Source organism: Petromyzon marinus, chromosome 31, assembly GCF_048934315.1.
Source record: "Petromyzon marinus isolate PM22_M1 ecotype Great Lakes invasive population chromosome 31, UKy_Petmar_22M1.pri1.0, whole genome shotgun sequence".
Lineage (NCBI taxonomy): Eukaryota > Metazoa > Chordata > Hyperoartia > Petromyzontiformes > Petromyzontidae > Petromyzon > Petromyzon marinus.
Window position 1 is genome coordinate 5,132,952 of NC_133697.1, and position 23,038 is coordinate 5,155,989.

The 23,038-nt window shown below is 47.6% G+C and overlaps 1 long non-coding RNA gene across 4 annotated transcripts in view; it reads right to left on the reverse strand.

Annotated features, from left to right (window-relative positions):
* Window positions 1-4,603: 4,603 nt before the first annotated feature.
* LOC116947949 (uncharacterized) overlaps window positions 4,604-23,038 on the reverse strand; it is a 119,828-nt gene continuing 101,393 nt past the window's right edge. For 2 of the 4 annotated variants that reach the window (XR_012945717.1, XR_012945715.1), the window contains exon 6: window positions 4,604-8,649. This is a non-coding gene — a long non-coding RNA (uncharacterized LOC116947949). The remainder of the gene's footprint in view (window positions 8,650-23,038) is intronic. The other 2 variants (XR_004403741.2, XR_012945716.1) reach the window with 2 other exon arrangements.

Below are 23,038 nucleotides of genomic sequence, written 5' to 3' on the forward strand. Positions count from 1 at the left end.
GCTTCTGCAGGAACTCAATTGAGCCCAGGCCCACTTTCTGCTGGGAGTAGCAGCAGGCTGCTGCTGGCACGTGGAGTGAAACGTCGGACATCATGTCGAACAACGTGTGGTACAGAAACAGAAACGCATCGGAGAAGCCTAACTGCTGTGTTCGTGCCTCTGCTCCCGTGACATTGAGAGATGTGTTCGCGGTTGCTATAAAATGTCCTTTCATTCGCTTTAACGCATTTCACCAAAAATTATAATAACAACGTGACCATGATGGAATCTCCTCGGAAGCACCTGGTCTCATTAGATCTGAGAAGCTAAGCAGGCTTAAGCCTGGCTTGCGCTTGGAAGGGCAACTGTCGTACGTTACAGCAGTTGTTTCGAAGGCTGCTTCGTGCCTACAATGGGGTCGGAACAATTCCATTGTTGTATTCTACTTCTATGCCTCCACATCTCTGCTGCCTGCTGCGACCAAGCCGCACTGGCCAGCATGGTGAAGTGTGGTCATATTAACCGGCAAGATCTGCACGGCATGGGGAGGCCCTCATCCAACTGTGGATTTTATCCGGGGGGTGGTGGCAATGCACGTGGCCTGTAATCCTGTACCCTGGAGGCAGCGATGGATGGTGGAGCGCGCAAATGTTGCAAAACTGCTTTCCCATGAGCGTCGAGGAGGTGATATAGCCTGTCTCCCTGTTTACTGGACACCTGTGAAAAAAAAGCTTCATAGCTCATCGGATTCCTCGAGTACAAATAAATATTCTGATTCTGCCTCGTCGGAAGAAGGCGGCACAGCAAAATGTGGACCCCACCTGTTCCTTCTGTGTGGGATACAGCGTTGTCCCCTCGCATGCGCGGGTTTTCTCCAAGCGCTTAGGTTTCCTCCCACATGTAAATTATTCATAAATTCACCGATAACACCTAACTATTGTAGACAACATATACATTTGTCGTTGTCGGCGTGTTAAAAGGGCCTGAGCCGTTTGCTTCCCACCGTTTTGGGACAGTTAGGCTGAGCGACGGTGTGAGTTGGAGTGACGCTCGTGGCTTTGCGGCTGTTTGCGCTTTTAATTTTTCCGAAAGGTTTTCATTTGATTGTTAAAAAACCATCCTGAGTGCGACCTTCTTTTGCTACACTAGTTAGTAAGGTGTCGAATTAGGAAATAGACCACTATATAGAGGATTGTAGAGCTTGGGGTGGGAGGGGTAGAATTTGGCATTCTTTCACCTTTCCTGCTTGTCTGTGGTTGCTCTCATCTCTGAGTCATACTCTGTCCTCGAGAGCGAATGAATATTGCGCAGTGCCCCATTAAGGACAAAAGCTTCTGTACGCGTTCGCCAGTACATTATCGAGAGGTAATCCCTGTGCTATGCTTCTAGGGTGGCAGGATGGCAAAGGGGTAACGCTTGTACCTCTCAGCAAGAAGGGTCTGGGTTAGATTCCCACCTCGGGTTCCCCTCTGTTTGGGGTTTGTATGTCTCCCCACTATTCTGTATGGGTTTTCTCCCATTGCTTAAGTTAACTAAACTAAATTAAACCTCTTATTTTACCAGGTAAGACCCACTGGGCTATATAGCCACAAATAATAACCATACGAAGTGGCTTACCGTGTGTAAATGTATAGCAACGAAATACTCTAAGCGCATGTTTATAAATGTGGAGGGGAAAAACCGGAGGACCCGGAGAAAAATCTACGCTACCACAGGGAGAACATGCAAACTCTCTATATATACAGGCGCCAGGGTTGGGATCAAACCCATGTCCTCCTGTTAACACTAGGTGAGGTAGTTAACATCTCAGCACCGTGGCACACCATACAATGTATCTGGCATTTGACCAAACATCCCGATGTTGAAAAAAATACCTGGAAATTACTCAATTTGGATGACACTTGGCTACATTGGCTCGTTTTACAAAAACTTTTGTTCAGGGCCTCCCTGAACAAAAGAATCGTGAGACTCAGCAAGGCGTTACTGGGTAAACAATAATATTCACCAAAACAGCTATTTTGCCTGGGCAAGCAGTATTATCATCATCATCAGCCATGATCAATCCACTGCTGGATGAAGGCCTCAGAAAAACAAGTAGCCATGTTGCCCATGCCTCAGTATCTTCATTATCCCGTCATCATCAGCCAGAATCCCAAGCTGCGGATTGACACAATAGCTGTACATGAGCATGTTAAATACAGAACAACAACAATAATAATAATACGTTTGACTATTATATTTAATCTTGACTTACTTTTTTCGTGACTGCAGTAATTCATACCCTTTGGGTCTTTCGGTAAAGCCACGTAGATAGAAAAATAATAATACAAAAATATCACGACGTCAGGAGTTCTCCTGCTGTATTTTTTCACCCGATGACGATTGCTCGTGTTGCGATCGAAACGTCGTGATATTGTATTTTTTATTATTATTTTTCTATCTACGTGGCTTTACCAAAATACCCAAAGAGTGTTGTATTTCATTTAAAAATATTCACGCGGCTGCGGACATCTTGAACGTAATAGAAAAATGTCACACTTCAAAACGGTCGATTAGGATTAAACGCAATGAGGGGTTTAATTTTATTTTAATTGCGCCGCACCTTGCGCACGTGCGTCCGCGCGCACGCCAGGTGTCCGTTAAAAAGGCCCCGGGTTGCGATGCCACCTCCTGTACACAGCACCGTGGCTGGGTCACCGCGGTGGGGTCGCTGTAGCGGGGTCACCGTGGCTGGGTCGCCGTGGCGGGGTCATCGTGGTGGGGTCATCTTGATGGGGTCACCTTGACGGGGTCGCCGTGGCGGGGTCACCGTGACGGGGTCACTGTGGCGGGGTCGCCGTGGCAGGGTCACCGTGGCAGGGTCATCGTGGTGGGGTCATCGTGGTGGGGTCACCTTGACGGGGTCATCGTGGTGGGGTCACCGTGGCAGGGCCACCATGGCTGGGTTGCCGTTAGCGGGGTCATCATGGTGGGGTCACCTTGACGGGGTCACCGTGGCGGGGTCGCCGTGGTGGGGTCACCATGGCTAGGTGGCCATTGCAGGGTTACCGTGGCGGGATTACCGTGTTGCCGCTGCCACGCCACCGCAATTTACTGGCCAAGTGCAAACCACCTCACGATGGTCGGCACGACGGGGCCGGTAGTAGCGATGTTACGGCATCGCTCGCACTAGGTGGCTGGCGATGCCCGTGTGTGATTTTCCGTGGGATTCTTATTGCATGGAGAGTGGATGATGGTGGTGCAATTGCCGTGGCTTGCGTCTCTATCCGTTTCATGTCTTTGATGGTGAGCAAAGGCTCAAAGTGCCAAGTCACCGACAGAAAGCGCAATATTTAAAGGTTAATACCTTTGTTAATATCTCGCTACGGAGCCGAGATGTTAACTAACTCGCCGAGTATACAGGAGGGCATGGGTTCCATCCCGACCCTGACGCCTATATATTTGGAGTTTGCGTGTCTCTCTCCCCATGGTCGTGTGGATTTTTCTCTGGGTCCTCCCGTTTTTTCCTCCACATTTACAATCAATATACATTTAGAGTATTTAGCTGCTATTAATTTCCACGCGATAATTCACTTCGTTGAGCTATCATTTGTGTGGCCAGGTCGCTTCTGAAACAGAGCTGTATAGCTCAGTGGGCCTTGCCCGTTTAAATAAAAAAATTGTTTAGCTCAGTTTTATATAATTGAGCGTGGTTATTATAAAAACTTGGGAAAATAGACGATGTGAGAGAATTTCAAAGCAGAGCAGTGTGAGGATAGAAGCAGGAAGGGAATTGAAGTGACCTGCAGTGTGGTGGTTGAACACAGTCTGGATGAGGAATCAGTGGGGTGACGCTCATGGGAACAGTAACCTTGGTAGTAGCGATAGTAGAATTGCAAGGAGGCGACTGGCCACATCTAAATGCAGACGCATCTCAAGATGCTTTGTGCTAAGTTTATAAAACATAACATCACGCAGTGTAGAATGTGTTTCTAATTTCACCATTCGGGCTTCACTACCTCCACTATCCTGGATCCATTATATTCACATCTTTGCTGGTTATGAACTCCAGCAAAAGATGAGTTCAATTATTGTATGATGTGGGTTTTCTTTGGGTGCTCCAGTCCCCCCCCCCCCCCCGGAAACATCGTAATATACAAAGGACCGCAGAGCTTGAGAAATGTTTGACGCTGCCTCGACACCTGTACTTCCCCCACACGCCTCTGAGTCGTCTTCTTTATTAGAGCGAGCGAATGCTGTGCGACAGTGGTGGTGGCGGTTCGTTGCATGTTGAAATTATTATATTATACTGATTATATTACCACAATCAGAAAGTCCCCTTAAAAACATAAAACCTTATCCGTCAAAACCCCCAAAAATTCCAACATTTTTACATCCGAAACTCATCCGTTATCGACATCATTCCTGTTTGTTTATTTATTAAAACGGCCGAAATTATTTAAATTGCCCGTCTATACGCACAACTTAACGTTTATTATATTTTAGTAACGGCGTTTGCTTCGGTGGCTTCAAATAAATAACTTTTAACTCGCCATCTCACGCGCTTTCCCGCGTTTGCGTTAGTTGCCGCCGCCGCTGCTTCCGTGAACGTTCCGTTTGTGGTTTTTTTTGGGGGGGGCGGGGGGGCGGGGGGGGGCGGAACGAGGTTTAAAAAAGAAAAAAAATGTGCAGACACACTCTTCCGTCATCTTTACACAATCTGTTTAAACGTGTCAGAAACGATCGCGCCCATCCTAAATCATAACACCGGCGAAAACATTAACTCGGACGCGAGCGGACGCTTCATTGGGCGAGCTATGAGCGCCCGACGCAAAGTGGCAAAAAAGATCTGTGCGCGCACGCGCGGAAACAAAGTGAGCGTGAGCTATGCCGCGGGAATGAATGAGATTTTATGCCAAAGAAAAAAAAAACGGGGGAAAGCCCTGAGCTGTGACGTCGGCTCTTCCGCTGTCCGCGATCGGGGCTGCCGTGCCACTTGCGGGATTGATCTGTGTGCCGCGTTCCTATTCAAGTAGTCGGGGCTTGAGTCGCAAGCCCCGCAATTGACTGGCTCGCGCCGCTGCTGGCAGAACGGCCCTCCACGAGAGGGAGCTCGAGAGAGGGAGCCTCTCTAGAAAGGGTATTTTGGCCTACTCTTCCGCGCTTGGCCAGACATCTTGGAAAAGGAGGGAATTGCCCACGTTTTACTCCCACCGCCTGCACGCGACCTGTCAATCAACTAAATGTGGGGGGGAGTGTGGAAGAAACTTGCACCGACGTTTCAGCTGAGGTGCCGGGAGATCGATTGAACCGGCGACTTCTGGATCGCAAGTCCGGTGCGCTAACCATCGTTACGCCGCGGTAGGATGGATGACACTCAGCGTGAGAAAAATAAAATGAATTGATCGAAGCATTAACGTTCAACGTTGCACTTGTCCACAATGCGTCCTTACGGAATTGTAACGTTTTTTTTTTCTTCCAGAAACACCGAAACAAAAAGTCGAACAAAAACGAAACTGAGGACAAATATTTGCGTGAAAAAAATAGGTGGCAGTAATTATCGCCTTTCATCGTAATAGCAAGCCAGCCCCACGTGGCGTGCACTGCTGATGATGGTGGAGCATTCGCGGTGGCGCAGAAGCAGCAGCCGCCGCCGCCATGGCCCCGATATGCGGCAGCCCAAATTAGGGGTCATCCTCATTAATTTGGTCTTAGCGGAGGAATGGGGAGAAGGCACCGCAGGGCTCGACAGGGGGAAACCGCTCGAGCACGCTCCTCCGCCTGGCCGCTCGCCCTGCCGCGTGTGTGCCGAGGTCTCGCTGCTCGCACGCTCGCTCGCTCGCTCGCTCCATTGCTCAGCCTCTTAAAGGAAGAACGAGGGGGGAGGGGGGTAGGAACGAATAAAGGAAGGCTTAAGTTAAATTAGGCCATTTAATCGTCTAAAGCTGCCCGAGAGGAGAGGCACGCATTGCACGCCGCTGTCCACATGCGGAGGACGCGGTAAGAGCGGGACGAGGATCACAAAAGAAGTTGCAGAAGTGGCGAGACGGGGAGCGAAACGAGGGCAGCGGCACAAATCCAGTTTTGTTCTCAATTTTCCCGATAAAGTGGTTCTGGCAGATCTCCAGGACCCTTCGATGTGAGTGGGCCGAGCTGGCGGGCGGGGAAGGAAGTAGGGAAGGAAAGAAAAAAAAATACAACCCAGTGAGTTATTCTGTTTGACATTTCACAAACAGCGGATCGCCAAGCCAGAATGTTTTCGTTTTGTCTCTGGAAGTGGTAATTTTTTCGCGTGAAAACGTAGTGTTACCCGCGCGCCAGGTCCTTATCGCATAATATACAGTCCAATCAGGCAATTGCATTGAGGTTTACTCCGTCGTATCATCATAACTAGGGTAATAAATTTGTTTGCGTGAGGGAAATACGTTAAACGTATAATGCCCGTGAAGAATTAAACACGCGATATCCCATTTGTGCCGATTCCTTCATTCAAACTTTTTAGGCCTCATTTACAAACAGGACTCGTTCTCAAACTCTTTTATGTGGAGTGATTAACTTAGTGGGTTGCCGTGTCAAATAAAAGTTCTGCAAAGCAATTCCATTGATAATTTTAAGCCTATGACCAATGCAACCCGCCATTTTTATAGGACAAGTAACACCTGTTGAGCTAGGTAAGGCCCAATTAAGCTATATAGCTCTTTTTCAGAAGCGGCCTGGCCACAAACGATAGCTCAACGAAGTGGCTTATCATGTGGGCATGTGTAGCAGCAGCCACTTTTTTTAAGGAGGACCTGTCCATAAAGTCAACAATGCACCCGATCTCACCAGAACTCGCAAGCTAAGCAGAGCTGGGTTTGGATAGTGCTTGGATTGGGTGACGACCACACACAAATGGATGTCCTAGACTGCGGGGATAGGCGGTGGGCAATGCAGAAAAAATCCATCGTGTACCCTACTGTGATCCATCATCTTTGTTCCCCACACGTAGGGTTTCGCGACCAATATTATTCATAATAAAGGTTTTTGGGTAAGGTCGCGTTATTTATAAATGTGTCGCAACCCTCCAAGACCCGACACGGCCAATCAGTAAAAAATAAAATGTTTAACGTTGACAAAAGACAAATAGTTCACTACTTTAGCCCACCGGTGTGTTAAAGAGTGTACCCACAACATTTACAAATTTTTTTTAGTACGACGTTTCGCTGGTAATTATATCCAGCATCATCTGGCAAATTGCCCGGTGATGCTGGATGTAATTACCAGTGTATCAACAACATTTACAATTTTTTTGAGTACGACGTTTCGCTGGTAATTTACATCCAGCATCATCTTGCAAATTGCCCGGTGATGCTGGATGTAATTACCAGCGAAACGTCGTACTCAAAATAATTGTAAATGTTGTTGATACACTCTTCAACACACCGCTGGGCTAAAGTAGTGAACTATTTGTATTTTGTCAACATGAAACATTTTATTTTTTACTGATTGGCCGTGTCGGGTGGTGGAGGGTTGCGACACATTTATAAATAACGCGATCTAACCCAAAAACCTTTTTTATGAATCTTTGTTCCCCGCTATCATTAACCCCTTCTGGCCAGTGTGCTAACGTATTGGTTAAAGAACCCCCATGACCTGCGCAGAGTAGGGGGAGGCCTTCGTCCAGTAGTGGATTGACTAAGCTCTGTAAATAACGGTGACATTGTTAAGAGCCCATCGTGCCTAAAATTATTTTACAAGAGGACACCTGAGTAAAAAAATAACTATGCACTTGTGTACTCTCAAACTCAACAACTCTTCCACACATTTTGCACATCATCTATCAGTGCCACACTGTGTGCGCACGCGTCCAACCCTTGTCAGTCCACTGCTGGATGAAGGCCTCCCCAAGTTGTCGCCACCGCTCACAACCATGCGATGTTAACAATCCACCCAGCACCTGCGCAGGAACTGATTTCATCATCGCTCCATTTCCCTCGGCGGAACGACCACCCCGAACGCCGCGTTCCACTCCTTGGACTGCGGTGGCTGAGATATGTTAACTCCCTCGCCTGGTATACAGGAGGTCGTGGGTTCTATCCCGACCCTGGCGCCCGTATGTATGGAGTGTGCATGTTCTCCGCGTGGTCGCGTGGATTTTACTCCGGGTCCTCCCGTGTTTCTCTCCACATTTAGAAACATGCGCTTAAAGTATTAGGTTGCGATACATTTCCACACGTTCAAGCCACTTCGTTGGCCTATCATTTGCGGCCAGGTCGCTTCTGAAAAAGAGCTACATAGCTCAGTGGGGCCTTAACTGGTAAAATCAAAATAGTATTTATTTTGCTTATTTTTTTAAATAATTATTCTTGACCACCGGCCATCGTCTCCTCGCCGCCACGTGCCCTGCCCAAAACCCCGCTCACCATCCCTGTGATGTCACGTGTTGTCGAATCGACTCTGCTCCTCGTTGTGTCTCTCGACGCAAATCGCCAAGCGTCGTGCTCGTTCCATCGTCACCGCCATCGCGAGCTGTTTACGCAAGACGTGTGCGCCCTTTTATTTATTTATTTACGTGCGTATCAATGCGTGTCTTGATTGCGACCGTTCTTCGCCACGTCGAGGCGTCCCCCAGTGGCACGTGGCGGAGATAATTCCTTTGTTCATCTCTCCGCGGGTTTTGGCCGCGAGCCCACGGGCAGGCGGGGAGGATGCCTGAAAAAAAGTGGCATGGGAATGATCCCCGGGGTGTGCGGCGGAAAGGGCCCAGATTCTCTCCAACGCCTAGTGTGGTTTAAAATAGAAGTTATTTACATAAACCGGGGGGGGGGGGGGGGGGGAGTGTGGACATGAGAAGCAGACAAGGTATGAGACGCTGTAGTAACCTACCAGGCACATTTGAATAGGGCGTGACCCAATAGGAATTCGAAAATGTGCTGAATTCTCTGCACTCTTAAGACGTCTGCATGGGTTTGTTTAAAGGGACGCTGGGTATGTTTAGAGGGAGGGGAAGCGAGTGAGCTGTGTTGCCTTTGTAGCAGAGGACGTCCATCGTGTGCAGGTGCCAGGCGCGTTTTTTTTATACATCGCAGGATCGCGAGAGATGGCGACGGTTTTTGAGAGGCCTTCATCCAGCAGTGGATTGATCCTGATTCCCGATGAAGGTAGTTTCCGAATGCATGTTTTTTTTGACGCGTATTTAAATGCGTCTTTTCCAACCCCTGATGTTTATCCCCATCGCGCCTATCGACGTCATGGCACGGGGAATTCGCAGCTCCGGCAGATCAGCAACGATCCTCCCCTTCGTGTTCAAGAACGGCCCGCGGAATTTTTTTTAAACTATATGAGCTGTTGCCTTATTTGACCAGGTAAGGGCCTCTAAGCTGTTTATCTATTTTTTCGGAAGCGACTTGGCTATCACAAATGATAGCCCAACGAAGTGGCTTATCACGTGGAATTTTATGGGAGCAGCCAAATACTCCAAATACTCTTTTTATGAAGGGTGACCTGCCCATAAAGTCGGCAATGCACCCGATCTCACCGGAACTCGCAAGCTAAACAGAGCTGGGCCTGGGTAGGTAGTGCTTGGATTTGTTTGACGACCACAACACAAATGGTGGTGCTGAAAAAAGTCCACCGTGCTGTACTTTTATCCGTCACCTATCTTCCACGTTGCCATCAACCCGGACGTATATTTCTAAATGTGGAGTGAAAACCTGGAGGACCGGGAGAAAAATCCACGCGACCACGGGGAGAGAGACATGCATACTCCATATATACAACAGGCGTCAGGGTCGGGATCGAACCCACGACCTCCTGCATACCAGGCGAGGTAGTTAACATCTCGCCACCGCGGCACCCCGAAAGCGGATATTACAGAGCTACCTCTCAGATCTTTTGTTCAATCGACCTCTGGTCCCCACACAGTGGGGAGCAGCACTTTCCTGCCCGCTCTGCCACTGAGAATGTTCATCACATGACAGTCTCCCCAATATTTTTCTTTCTCACAGCTGGAATGTGGGCAAGATTTAGTGTAGAACCAAATGTAATGTCACTTTTTATTTTATAACGTGTGCACATCCATTGGCCACTTGGCTGAGAGCAACAACTCACTTACAACACTTGAGAATCCCGGTTTAAATATCGTGCGTGGCTGAAACCTGGATTTGATCCCAGAAAAGTTTCTGGACAGATTCCTATAAAGCATGATTCTTCACTAATTTTCAAGAGGGCGGGGGGGGGGGGCACTTTCGCCGATAAGATCATCATCAGCGTGAGGGTCACCCCACAATTCTAGATTTAAAGCTTTCGTGACTGCAAGGATGCATACTCTTTGGTTCTATTCGGTAAAGTCACGTAGGTACGTGACTTTACCGAATAGAACCAAAGAGTATGGTCACCCCACACTTGAAACCATTGGGGTTTGACAGCACAACTATGATGAAGGGGAGTGTTTTGACATTTGTGTATTGTCAAGGGGGGTAGGGGGGGGACAGGGCTAGGGGCCTTATTAAAGGCCAACGGGGGAGTCGCCAGGGAGCCCGCGGGGCCTTGCGACGAAAAACGCCGCTGTTACGAGCGACGGCTCTTCGCAGCGCCCCTCGCCGATGTCACCTTTTTTGCCGCTCCGCTCGACGCGCGGTGCCACCGTGGGGGGCCAGCGGCGACACGCGCGTTCATGCCGTGGATTTATTTTCGGTTGAAGATCGCCGACGGTGCGGCGTTGGCGGTGGCGGCGTTGGCGTTGGGACTTCTGCCAACGTCTCTCTCCCACCACCCCCCCCCCACCCCGACGCTTTGGAGAGGCGCACCCTAGTCATTTAAAACCAGTGGATGGAAACACTCCTGGGAAGTGCTTATTGATTTTTTTCAACATCATTGACCCCAACTGCTAATGTGCAGCTTTTTATGTGCCAGACTAAAGCTTGTGGGAGGCTGCACACAGATATAGAGCGAATTGATTCACCTTCCCTTTGGCTATGGCAGACCGTCATTAGATTAGAGGTTTTTTGTTGTCATCTGCTCTAGTTCCCCCACCACCCATCCACCCCATCCCTTCTTCTTTTCTTTCTTTCTTTGCTCCATCACAAAAATTGAGTTTTGAACTCTTTGATGCCTGCGTCCACGAAACCTTACGTACCAGATTAATTCACCGCACGCTCCACTGGGTCCTTTTAAAGCCCTCTCTCCGTCAGCTGATCGCTGGATTAGAGCGGCCGGCTGACGGGTTGCCCCCCCCCCCACCCCCTCGAGGCCGACCTCCACACGTGTGGGGGCAACGCTTTAGCACCACCTGTGCGCGACAGGTCGGCAGCCTTTGCCTGCGACCCATCGTTTTCATTTGTTTTGTTCTTCCGTTTTGTCTTTCTCCCCACCCCCCTCCACCCAATTTTACTCCGACCCCCGTCGTCGCATCAGCGAGATGAACAATCCCTTCGGGGGTGCTCTTTCGTGCAGCAGTCTTTTTTTTTTTTACCCCTGAGGTGCGAGAGAACGGCCCACAGAAGTGGACTTCACAGAGCTACCGCTGAGATCCGCTCGAACCGACCTCTGGTCTACAAGGTAGGGGGCGGCAACTTCCGCGGCCACTCTACGGCTGCGGGCAACGTTCGTCGATTGGCAGGTCAAACCAATATTTTTGTTTGTTTCAGTTGTCACAGGGCTGATATTTTTTGCCACACTGAACCCACGATCAAATTGAACGCGATGGGTTTTATTGTGTGTATTAATCGGTTGACTGGGCCGAGACGATCAGCTCGCTAGGCTTGAGAACCCGGTACAACCAGTAACCTGGGTTTGAACCCAGCTCGGAGCTCTCACGTCTGAGCCACCAGCATCACCTCGCACATCAAATAATAGGAAAGGTTATCATCCCTCGCTTGTGCTTAAAAGTGATGACTTCAGGTGCATTAATTTAAAACGTTAAATAATGATTTGTTCTCTAAATAGATGCTTATATAATTATATATTAGATTTTTACTTAAATTGCCTCATTTAATAGAGGACTGAAACCATTATCTGCTCTCATAATACGCCTAATGAAGCCTGTCTTATTACCTGTAATGGGTGCAGTATTTAGGTAATACGCGTTTCACTTGTCAGCATACTCAACACTTCAGTGGCACATACATGCGGCTGTGTATGAGATGTACTGCAAGTAGAAATTATTTGCGAAATAAAACTGATTTGCGCCCACTACTCAATAGGACTTCAACGGAATCCAAAAAGAATGTGCCAAGCTCTCAACAAAACACAATTTTACAAACTAATGCTACACGGAACAATGCTTTGCCAGAATAATTCTGGCGACTGCCTGATGCTGCTACTTGTAACCTATGAAACGTCGTACCCAATTGTTCAATGTGTGCGGATTGCTCTCCGGCACGCCGGGCGGTGTGCCAGAACGGTAATAAATTGGCACCTTTGTTCATGAGACAACTCTAACGGCTGTGTCGGGTGGAGGAGGGTGTACAACACACATTTTCACCTGCGCAATCTGACTCAAACGTCAATTATGAATCGTAATGCTTCGTACAAGGTCAACACATTTGGCAGAAGGCAAAAAAAAATAATAGGTGACGTTTCGGCCAATGGGCCTTATTTACAGCACATGCTTTTATATATATTTTTATGTTTAAGGCGATAGCGTTATTGACGAATGTGAGTTTTGTTTGTGCGTTAATTGTGCCAATGCAGCCGCAGCAGCATCGCTAAATAACCAATCTGTTACAATTCCGTACACATCAGTTTGTGGATGCCATTGAAATGACACGAACGTGCTTCTGGTAAAAAACAAAGTTTGTTTCAAAGCATCACGCTCGGAAGACATCGTTCTTTCACTTTGAGAAATTGGATTAGATCACCAATTATAGGCCCTGTAGTACAGCCCTAAGATTTGTGCTCCCACAAATGAAGCACAGTACCTTTCTGATCTCGTCAAGCAGCATATAAACCATCAAGCGAACTCCGGTAATCCTCGCAGCAGTGGATTTTGGCGAGCCATCGAACAAAGGCGGTGGTCACCGCATCACATCCTTTCAGACGCGCTCCTGCGGCCGTCTGGAACGTTCTTCCGATATTAGGAAGCCACTGGAGCTGCGCACTTTTAAATCATCGAGATTGAAAACTCATTTCTTTAGAATTGATTTTGTGTTTGTTTTGTCGTCCTTCTCCCGCACCTCCGATTAGCGCGGCTGGCTACGTACCGTACGACAGAGGTTCAACATACGTGCAGGCCTTTTTTTTTTGGTGTAATTTTGTCAAGGCGATGATGCCCAAAGCGATGGTTTGGTGTCCGCTACAAAACAGCTTGAAACGGCGTTCCTCAATGGGAGCGGCACTCGCCAAAATCATGAACCCTTCTCGCGCTTAGGGCACACTCACAAATATTTTAATAGCCTAACATTTGTGAGTGGATGGGCGTGTTGGTGCGACACCGGTACAGCGTAACACACTGGTCCCTCCCTAAACGGCGCATAATAAGAATTTGAACCGAGATTCGTCTCTCGACCGCTTCGACATCACGAGAACCAATTTTGACGCGCCACCACCCCGCAAGATTTTCTGACCGTGGTTGCAGCGCGCTAAAGTATGGTCACCCCCCCCCCCCTCCACGTCTTCAAGATAGTCACGGCGGAGGGCACGGGAAAGCCCTCGGCCGTTTGTGGATTGAAAGTGGATGTACAGCAATGCAAATTTTCGCGTCATTTAATAATTAACGGCAACTCCCCCCATCCCCCTTCAAACCACTGCTTGATGAAGGCCTACCACCCACCTCCCCCCCCCCCCGTGTCGCGTCCGTCATAATGCATTCGTTTCGACCGTACTTCACCGCGCTGGCCTGTGTGAATCGGTGAAAGTTGGCCCGCCCAGGACCGGCTCAGATATCACTCACAAGTGAGGTGAGCTGCGGACATGGGATCGAACTCGCGCGGTTCGGTCCACGGTGCAGAGGTCTCACATCCACTGCTCCACTTTGCCCCCCCCCCGCCCGCGCCCCCCCCCGTCCCCCCGCACCCGCCCCCAGCAATGCTATAAAGTGTACATGAATAAATAAAAGAACTTAATGCCACGGCAAATGAAAGAAGGTGTACATTATTTACAACAAATTTGGAAATGAATTAATAAATAGATAGATAGGCGAATAAATAAATAAGCATTCGCATTAGGGGCATCTTTTTTTTAATATAAAATGCCCTTTGGTAGATGGGCGCCGACTGAGGGTTGAGAAGTAATTGTGCACAGGCTGAGCGGACTCTTTAATTGATGTTAAATTGTTAAAGCGGTCAACACGGGCAACGTTTACCGTACGGTGCAAGACCGCCAAAGGGATGCATCGTTTCATTGCTTGTGGTGGTGGGATACATGTGTTCATTGTGGTGGTAGTGAGTTACATGTGTTCCTTGTGGTGGTGGTGAGTTACATGTGTTCCTTGTGGTGGTGGTGAGTTACATGTGTTTCTTCTGGTGGTGGTGGTGAGTTACATGTGTTCCTTGTGGTGGTGGTGAGTTACATGTGTTCCTTGTGGTGGTGATGAGTTACATGTGTTCCTTGTGGTGATGAGTTACATGTGTTCATTGTGGTGGTGAGTTACATGTGTTCATTGCGGTGGTAGTGAGTTACATGTGTTCCTTGTGGTGGTGGTGAGTTACATGTGTTCCTTGTGGTGGTGGTGAGTTACATGTGTTCCCTGTGGGGGTGGTGAGTTACATGTGTTCCTTGTGGGGGTGGTGAGTTACATGTGTTCCTTGTGGTGGTAGTGAGTTACATGTGTTCCTTGTGGTGGTGGTGAGTTACATGTGTTTCTTCTGGTGGTGGTGGTGAGTTACACGTGTTCCTTGTGGTGGTAGTGAGTTACATGTGTTCCTTGTGGTGGTAGTGAGTTACATGTGTTCCTTGTGGTGGTGGTGAGTTACATGTGTTCCTTGTGGTGGTGGTGAGTTACATGTGTTCCTTGTGGTGGTGAGTTACATGTGTTCCTTGTGGTGGTGAGTTACATGTGTTCCTTGTGGTGGTGAGTTACATGTGTTCCTTGTGTTGGTAGTGAGTTACATGTGTTCCTTGTGGTGGTGGTGAGTTACATGTGTTCCTTGTGATGGTAGTGAGTTACATGTGTTCCTTGTGGTGGTAGTGAGTTACATGTGTTCCTTGTGGTGGTAGTGAGTTACATGTGTTCCTTGTGGTGGTGGTGAGTTACATGTGTTCCTTGTGGTGGTAGTGAGTTACATGTGTTCCTTGTGGTGGTGGTGAGTTACATGTGTTCCTTGTGGTGGTGGTGGTGAGTTACATGTGTTCCTTGTGGTGGTGGTGAGTTACATGTGTTGCTTGTGGTGGTGAGTTACATGTGTTCCTTGTGGTGGTGGTGAGTTACATGTGTTCCTTGTGGTGGTGGTGGTGGTGAGTTACATGTGTTCCTTGTGGTGGTAAGTTACATGTGTTTCTTCTGGTGGTGGTGAGTTACATGTGTTCCTTGTGGTGGTGGTGAGTTACATGTGTTCATTGTGGTGGTGAGTTACATGTGTTCATTGTGGTGGTGAGTTATATGTGTTCATTGTGGTGGTGGTGAGTTACATGTGTTCCTTGTGGTGGTAGTGAGTTACATGTGTTCATTGTGGTGGTGAGTTATATGTGTTCATTGTGGTGGTGGTAAGTTACATGTGTTTCTTCTGGTGGTGGTGAGTTACATGTGTTCCTTGTGGTGGTGGTGAGTTACATGTGTTCATTGTGGTGGTGAGTTACATGTGTTCATTGTGGTGGTGAGTTATATGTGTTCATTGTGGTGGTGGTGAGTTACATGTGTTCCTTGTGGTCGTGGTGAGTTACATGTGTTCATTGTGGTGGTGGTGAATTACATGTGTTACTTGTGGTGGTGGTGAGTTACATGTGTTCCTTGTGGTGGTGGTGGTGAGTTACATGTGTTCATTGTGGTGGTGGTGAGTTACATGTGTTCCTTGTGGTGGTGGTGGTGTTGGTGAGTTACACGTGTTCATTGTGGTGGTGGTCAGTTACATGTGTTCATTGTGGTGGTGGTGAGTTACATGTGTTCCTTGTGGTGGTGGTAGTGAGTTACACGTGTTCATTGTGGTGGTGGTGAGTTACATGTGTTCCTTGTGGGGGTGGTGAGTTACATGTGTTCCTTGTGGTGGTGGTGAGTTACATGTGTTTCTTCTGGTGGTGGTGGTGAGTTACATGTGTTCCTTGTGGTGGTGGTGAGTTACATGTGTTCCTTGTGGTGGTGATGAGTTACATGTGTTCCTTGTGGTGATGAGTTACATGTGTTCATTGTGGTGGTGAGTTACATCTGTTCATTGTGGTGGTAGTGAGTTACATGTGTTCCTTGTGGTGGTGGTGGTGAGTTACATGTGTTCCTTGTGGTGGTGGTGAGTTACATGTGTTCCCTGTGGGGGTGGTGAGTTACATGTGTTCCTTGTGGGGGTGGTGAGTTACATGTGTTCCTTGTGGTGGTAGTGAGTTACATGTGTTCCTTGTGGTGGTGGTGAGTTACATGTGTTTCTTCTGGTGGTGGTGGTGAGTTACACGTGTTCCTTGTGGTGGTAGTGAGTTACATGTGTTCCTTGTGGTGGTAGTGAGTTACATGTGTTCCTTGTGGTGGTCGTGAGTTACATGTGTTCCTTGTGGTGGTGGTGAGTTACATGTGTTCCTTGTGGTGGTGAGTTACATGTGTTCCTTGTGGTGGTGAGTTACATGTGTTCCTTGTGGTGGTGAGTTACATGTGTTCCTTGTCTTGGTAGTGAGTTACATGTGTTCCTTGTGGTGGTGGTGAGTTACATGTGTTCCTTGTGATGGTAGTGAGTTACATGTGTTCATTGTGGTGGTAGTGAGTTACATGTGTTCCTTGTGGTGGTAGTGAGTTACATGTGTTCATTGTGGTGGTAGTGAGTTACATGTGTTCCTTGTGATGGTAGTGAGTTACATGTGTTCCTTGTGGTGGTAGTGAGTTACATGTGTTCCTTGTGGTGGTAGTGAGTTACATGTGTTCCTTGTGGTGGTGGTGAGTTACATGTGTTCCTTGTGGTGGTAGTGAGTTACATGTGTTCCTTGTGGTGGTGGTGAGTTACATGTGTTCCTTGTGGTGGTGGTGGTGAGTTACATGTGTTCCTTGTGGTGGTGGTGAGTTACATGTGTTGCTTGTGGTGGTGAGTTACATGTGTTCCTTGTGATGGTAGTGAGTTACATGTGTTCCTTGTGGTGGTAGTGAGTTACATGTGTTCCTTGTGGTGGTAGTGAGTTACATGTGTTCCTTGTGGTGGTGGTGAGTTACATGTGTTCCTTGTGGTGGTAGTGAGTTACATGTGTTCCTTGTGGTGGTGGTGAGTTACATGTGTTCCTTGTGGTGGTGGTGGTGAGTTACATGTGTTCCTTGTGGTGGTGGTGAGTTACATGTGTTGCTTGTGGTGGTGAATTACATGTGTTCCTTGTGGTGGTGGTGAGTTACATGTGTTCCTTGTGGTGGTGGTGGTGGTGAGTTACATGTGTTCCTTGTGGTGGTAAGTTACATGTGTTTCTTCTGGTGGTGGTGAGTTACATGTGTTCCTTGTGGTGGTGGTGAGTTACATGTGTTCATTGTGGTGGTGAGTTACATGTGTTCATTGTGGTGGTGAGTTATATGTGTTCATTGTGGTGGTGGTGAGTTACATGTGTTCCTTGTGGTGGTAGTGAGTGACATGTGTTCATTGTGGTGGTGAGTTACATGTGTTCATTTTGGTGGTGAGTTACATGTGTTCCTTGTGGTCGTGGTGAGTTACATGTGTTCATTGTGGTGGTGGTGAATTACATGTGTTACTTGTGGTGGTGGTGAGTTACATGTGTTCCTTGTGGTGGTGGTGGTGAGTTACATGTGTTCATTGTGGTGGTGGTGAGTTACATGTGTTCCTTGTGGTGGTGGTGGTGTTGGTGAGTTACACGTGTTCATTGTGGTGGTGGTGAGTTACATGTGTTCATTGTGGTGGTGGTGAGTTACATGTGTTCCTTGTGGTGGTGGTAGTGAGTTACACGTGTTCATTGTGGTGGTGGTGAGTTACATGTGTTCCTTGTGGTGGTGGTGATTTGCATGTGTTCATTGTGGTGGTGGTGGTGAGTTACATGTGTTCCTTGTGGTGGTGGTGGTGAGTTACATGTGTTCCTTGTGGTGGTGGTGAGTTGCATGTGTTCATTGTGGTGGTGGTGGTGAGTTACATGTGTTCCTTGTGGTGGTGGTGAGTTACATGTGTTCAATGTGGTGGTGGTGAGTTACATGTGTTCCTTGTGGTGGTGGTGAGTTACATGTGTTCATTGTGGTGGTGGTGAGTTACATGTGTTCATTGTGGTGGTGGTGAGTTACATGTGTTCATTGTGGTGGTGGTGAGTTGCATGTGTTCATTGTGGTGGTGAGTTATATGTGTTCATTGTGGTGGTGGTGGTGAGTTACATGTGTTCCTTGTGGTGGTAGTGAGTTACATGTGTTCATTGTGGTGGTGAGTTACATGTGTTCATTGTGGTGGTGAGCTACATGTGTTCCTTGTGGTCGTGGTGAGTTACATGTGTTCATTGTGGTGGTGGTGGTGAATTACATGTGTTACTTGTGGTGGTGGTGAGTTACATGTGTTCCTTGTGGTGGTGGTGAGTTACATGTGTTCCTTGTGGTGGTGGTGAGTTACATGTGTTCATTGTGGTGGTGAGTTACATGTGTTCCTTGTGGTGGTGAGTTACATGTGTTCCTTGTGGTGGTGAGTTACATGTGTTCATTGTGGTGGTGGTGAGTTACATGTGTTCATTGTGGTGGTGGTGAGTTGCATGTGTTCATTGTGGTGGTGAGTTATATGTGTTCATTGTGGTGGTGGTGAGTTACATGTGTTCCTTGTGGTGGTGGTGGTGTTGGTGAGTTACACGTGTTCATTGTGGTGGTGGTGAGTTACATGTGTTCATTGTGGTGGTGGTGGTGAGTTACATGTGTTCCTTGTGGTGGTGGTAGTGAGTTACACGTGTTCATTGTGGTGGTGGTGAGTTACATGTGTTCCTTGTGGTGGTGGTGATTTGCATGTGTTCATTGTGGTGGTGGTGGTGAGTTACATGTGTTCCTTGTGGTGGTGGTGGTGAGTTACATGTGTTCCTTGTGGTGGTGGTGAGTTGCATGTGTTCATTGTGGTGGTGGTGGTGAGTTACATGTGTTCCTTGTGGTGGTGGTGAGTTACATGTGTTCAATGTGGTGGTGGTGAGTTACATGTGTTCCTTGTGGTGGTGGTGAGTTACATGTGTTCATTGTGGTGGTGGTGAGTTACATGTGTTCATTGTGGTGGTGGTGAGTTACATGTGTTCATTGTGGTGGTGGTGAGTTGCATGTGTTCATTGTGGTGGTGAGTTATATGTGTTCATTGTGGTGGTGGTGGTGAGTTACATGTGTTCCTTGTGGTGGTAGTGAGTTACATGTGTTCATTGTGGTGGTGAGTTACATGTGTTCATTGTGGTGGTGAGCTACATGTGTTCCTTGTGGTCGTGGTGAGTTACATGTGTTCATTGTGGTGGTGGTGGTGAATTACATGTGTTACTTGTGGTGGTGGTGAGTTACATGTGTTCCTTGTGGTGGTGGTGAGTTACATGTGTTCCTTGTGGTGGTGGTGAGTTACATGTGTTCATTGTGGTGGTGAGTTACATGTGTTCCTTGTGGTGGTGAGTTACATGTGTTCCTTGTGGTGGTGAGTTACATGTGTTCATTGTGGTGGTGGTGAGTTACATGTGTTCATTGTGGTGGTGGTGAGTTGCATGTGTTCATTGTGGTGGTGAGTTATATGTGTTCATTGTGGTGGTGGTGAGTTACATGTGTTCCTTGTGGTGGTGGTGAGTTACACATCTTCATTGTGGTAGGGAGTTACATGTGTTCATTGTGGTAGTGAGTTACATGTGTTCCTTGTGGTGGTGGTGAGTTACATGTGTTCCTTGTGGTGGTGGTGAGTTACATGTGTTCATTGTGGTGGTGAGTTACATGTGTTCATTTTGGTGGTGAGTTACATGTGTTCATTGTGGTGGTGGTGAGTTACATGTGTTCCTTGTGGTGGTGGTGAGTTACATGTGTTCATTGTGGTGGTGAGTTACATGTGTTCCTTGTGGGGGTGGTGAGTTACATGTGTTCGTTGCGGTGGTGAGTTACATGTGTTACTTGTGGTGGTGAGTTACATGTGTTCCTTGTGGTGGTGGTGAGTTACATGTGTTCATTGTGGTGGTGAGTTACATGTGTTCATTGTGGTGGTGGTAAGTTACATGTGATTCTTCTGGTGGTGGTGAGTTACATGTGTTCATTGTGGTGGTGGTGGTGTTGAGTTACATGTGTTCCTTGTGGTGGTGGTGGTGAGTTACATGTGTTCCTTGTGGTGGTGGTGAGTTACATGTGTTCCTTGTGGTGGTGAGTTACATGTGTTCCTTGTGGTAGTGAGTTACATGTGTTCATTGTGGTGGTGGTGAGTTACATGTGTTCATTGTGGTAGTGAGTTACATGTGTTCCTTGTGGTGGTGAGTTACATGTGTTCATTGTGGTGGTGGTAGTGAGTTACACGTGTTCATTGTGGTGGTGGTGAGTTACATGTGTTCCTTGTGGTGGTGGTGAGTTGCATGTGTTCATTGTGGTGGTGGTGGTGAGTTACATGTGTTCCTTGTGGTGGTGGTGGTGAGTTACATGTGTTCCTTGTGGTGGTGGTGAGTTGCATGTGTTCATTGTGGTGGTGGTGGTGAGTTACATGTGTTCCTTGTGGTGGTGGTGAGTTACATGTGTTCAATGTGGTGGTGGTGAGTTACATGTGTTCCTTGTGGTGGTGGTGAGTTACATGTGTTCATTGTGGTGGTGGTGAGTTACATGTGTTCATTGTGGTGGTGGTGAGTTACATGTGTTCATTGTGGTGGTGGTGAGTTGCATGTGTTCATTGTGGTGGTGAGTTATATGTGTTCATTGTGGTGGTGGTGAGTTACATGTGTTCCTTGTGGTGGTAGTGAGTTACATGTGTTCATTGTGGTGGTGAGTTACATGTGTTCATTGTGGTGGTGAGCTACATGTGTTCCTTGTGGTCGTGGTGAGTTACATGTGTTCATTGTGGTGGTGGTGGTGAATTACATGTGTTACTTGTGGTGGTGGTGAGTTACATGTGTTCCTTGTGGTGGTGGTGAGTTACATGTGTTCCTTGTGGTGGTGGTGAGTTACATGTGTTCATTGTGGTGGTGAGTTACATGTGTTCCTTGTGGTGGTGAGTTACATGTGTTCCTTGTGGTGGTGAGTTACATGTGTTCATTGTGGTGGTGGTGGTGAGTTACATGTGTTCATTGTGGTGGTGGTGAGTTGCATGTGTTCATTGTGGTGGTGAGTTATATGTGTTCATTGTGGTGGTGGTGAGTTACATGTGTTCCTTGTGGTGGTGGTGAGTTACACATCTTCATTGTGGTAGGGAGTTACATGTGTTCATTGTGGTAGTGAGTTACATGTGTTCCTTGTGGTGGTGGTGAGTTACATGTGTTCCTTGTGGTGGTGGTGAGTTACATGTGTTCATTGTGGTGGTGAGTTACATGTGTTCATTTTGGTGGTGAGTTACATGTGTTCATTGTGGTGGTGGTGAGTTACATGTGTTCCTTGCGGTGGTGGTGAGTTACATGTGTTCATTGTGGTGGTGAGTTACATGTGTTCCTTGTGGGGGTGGTGAGTTACATGTGTTCGTTGCGGTGGTGAGTTACATGTGTTACTTGTGGTGGTGAGTTACATGTGTTCCTTGTGGTGGTGGTGAGTTACATGTGTTCATTGTGGTGGTGAGTTACATGTGTTCATTGTGGTGGTGGTAAGTTACATGTGATTCTTCTGGTGGTGGTGAGTTACATGTGTTCATTGTGGTGGTGGTGGTGTTGAGTTACATGTGTTCCTTGTGGTGGTGAGTTACATGTGTTCCTTGTGGTGGTGGTGAGTTACATGTGTTCCTTGTGGTGGTGAGTTACATGTGTTCCTTGTGGTAGTGAGTTACATGTGTTCATTGTGGTGGTGGTGAGTTACATGTGTTCATTGTGGTAGTGAGTTACATGTGTTCCTTGTGGTGGTGGTGAGTTACATGTGTTCATTGTGGTAGTGAGTTACATGTGTTCCTTGTGGTGGTGAGTTGCATGTGTTTCTTGTGGTGGTGGTGGTGAGTTACATGTGTTCATTGTGGTGGTGGTGAGTTACATGTGTTCATTGTGGTGGTGAGTTACATGTGTTCCTTGTGGTGGTGGTGAGTTACATGTGTTCCTTGTGGTGGTGGTGAGTTACATGTGTTCATTGTGGTAGTGAGTTACATGTGTTCATTGTGGTGGTGGTGGTGAGTTACATGTGTTCATTGTGGTGATGAGTTGCATGTGTTCCTTGTGGTGGTGGTGAGTTACATGTGTTCATTGTGGTGGTGGTGAGTTACATGTGTTCTTTGTGGTGGTGAGTTACATGTGTTCATTGTGGTGGTGAGTTACATGTGTTCTTTGTGGTGGTGGCGAGTTACATGTGTTCCTTGTGGTGGTGGTAGTGAGTTACATGTGTTCATTGTGGTGGTGGTGGTGAGTTACATGTGTTCCTTGTGGTGGTGGTGAGTTACATGTGTTCCTTGTGGTGGTGGTGAGTTAAATGTGTTCCTTGTGGTGGTGGTGAGTTACATGTGTTCCTTGTGGTGGTGAGTTACATGTGTTACTTGTGGTGGTGAGTTACATGTGTTCCTTGTGGTGGTGGTGAGTTACATGTGTTCATTGTGGTGGTGAGTTACATGTGTTCATTGTGGTGGTGGTAAGTTACATGTGATTCTTCTGGTGGTGGTGAGTTACATGTGTTCATTGTGGTGGTGGTGGTGAGTTACATGTGTTCCTTGTGGTGGTGGTGGTGAGTTACATGTGTTCCTTGTGGTGGTGGTGAGTTACATGTGTTCCTTGTGGTGGTGAGTTACATGTGTTCCTTGTGGTGGTGAGTTACATGTGTTCCTTGTGGTAGTGAGTTACATGTGTTCATTGTGGTGGTGGTGAGTTACATGTGTTCATTGTGGTAGTGAGTTACATGTGTTCCTTGTGGTGGTGGTGAGTTACATGTGTTCATTGTGGTGGTGAGTTACATGTGTTCCTTGTG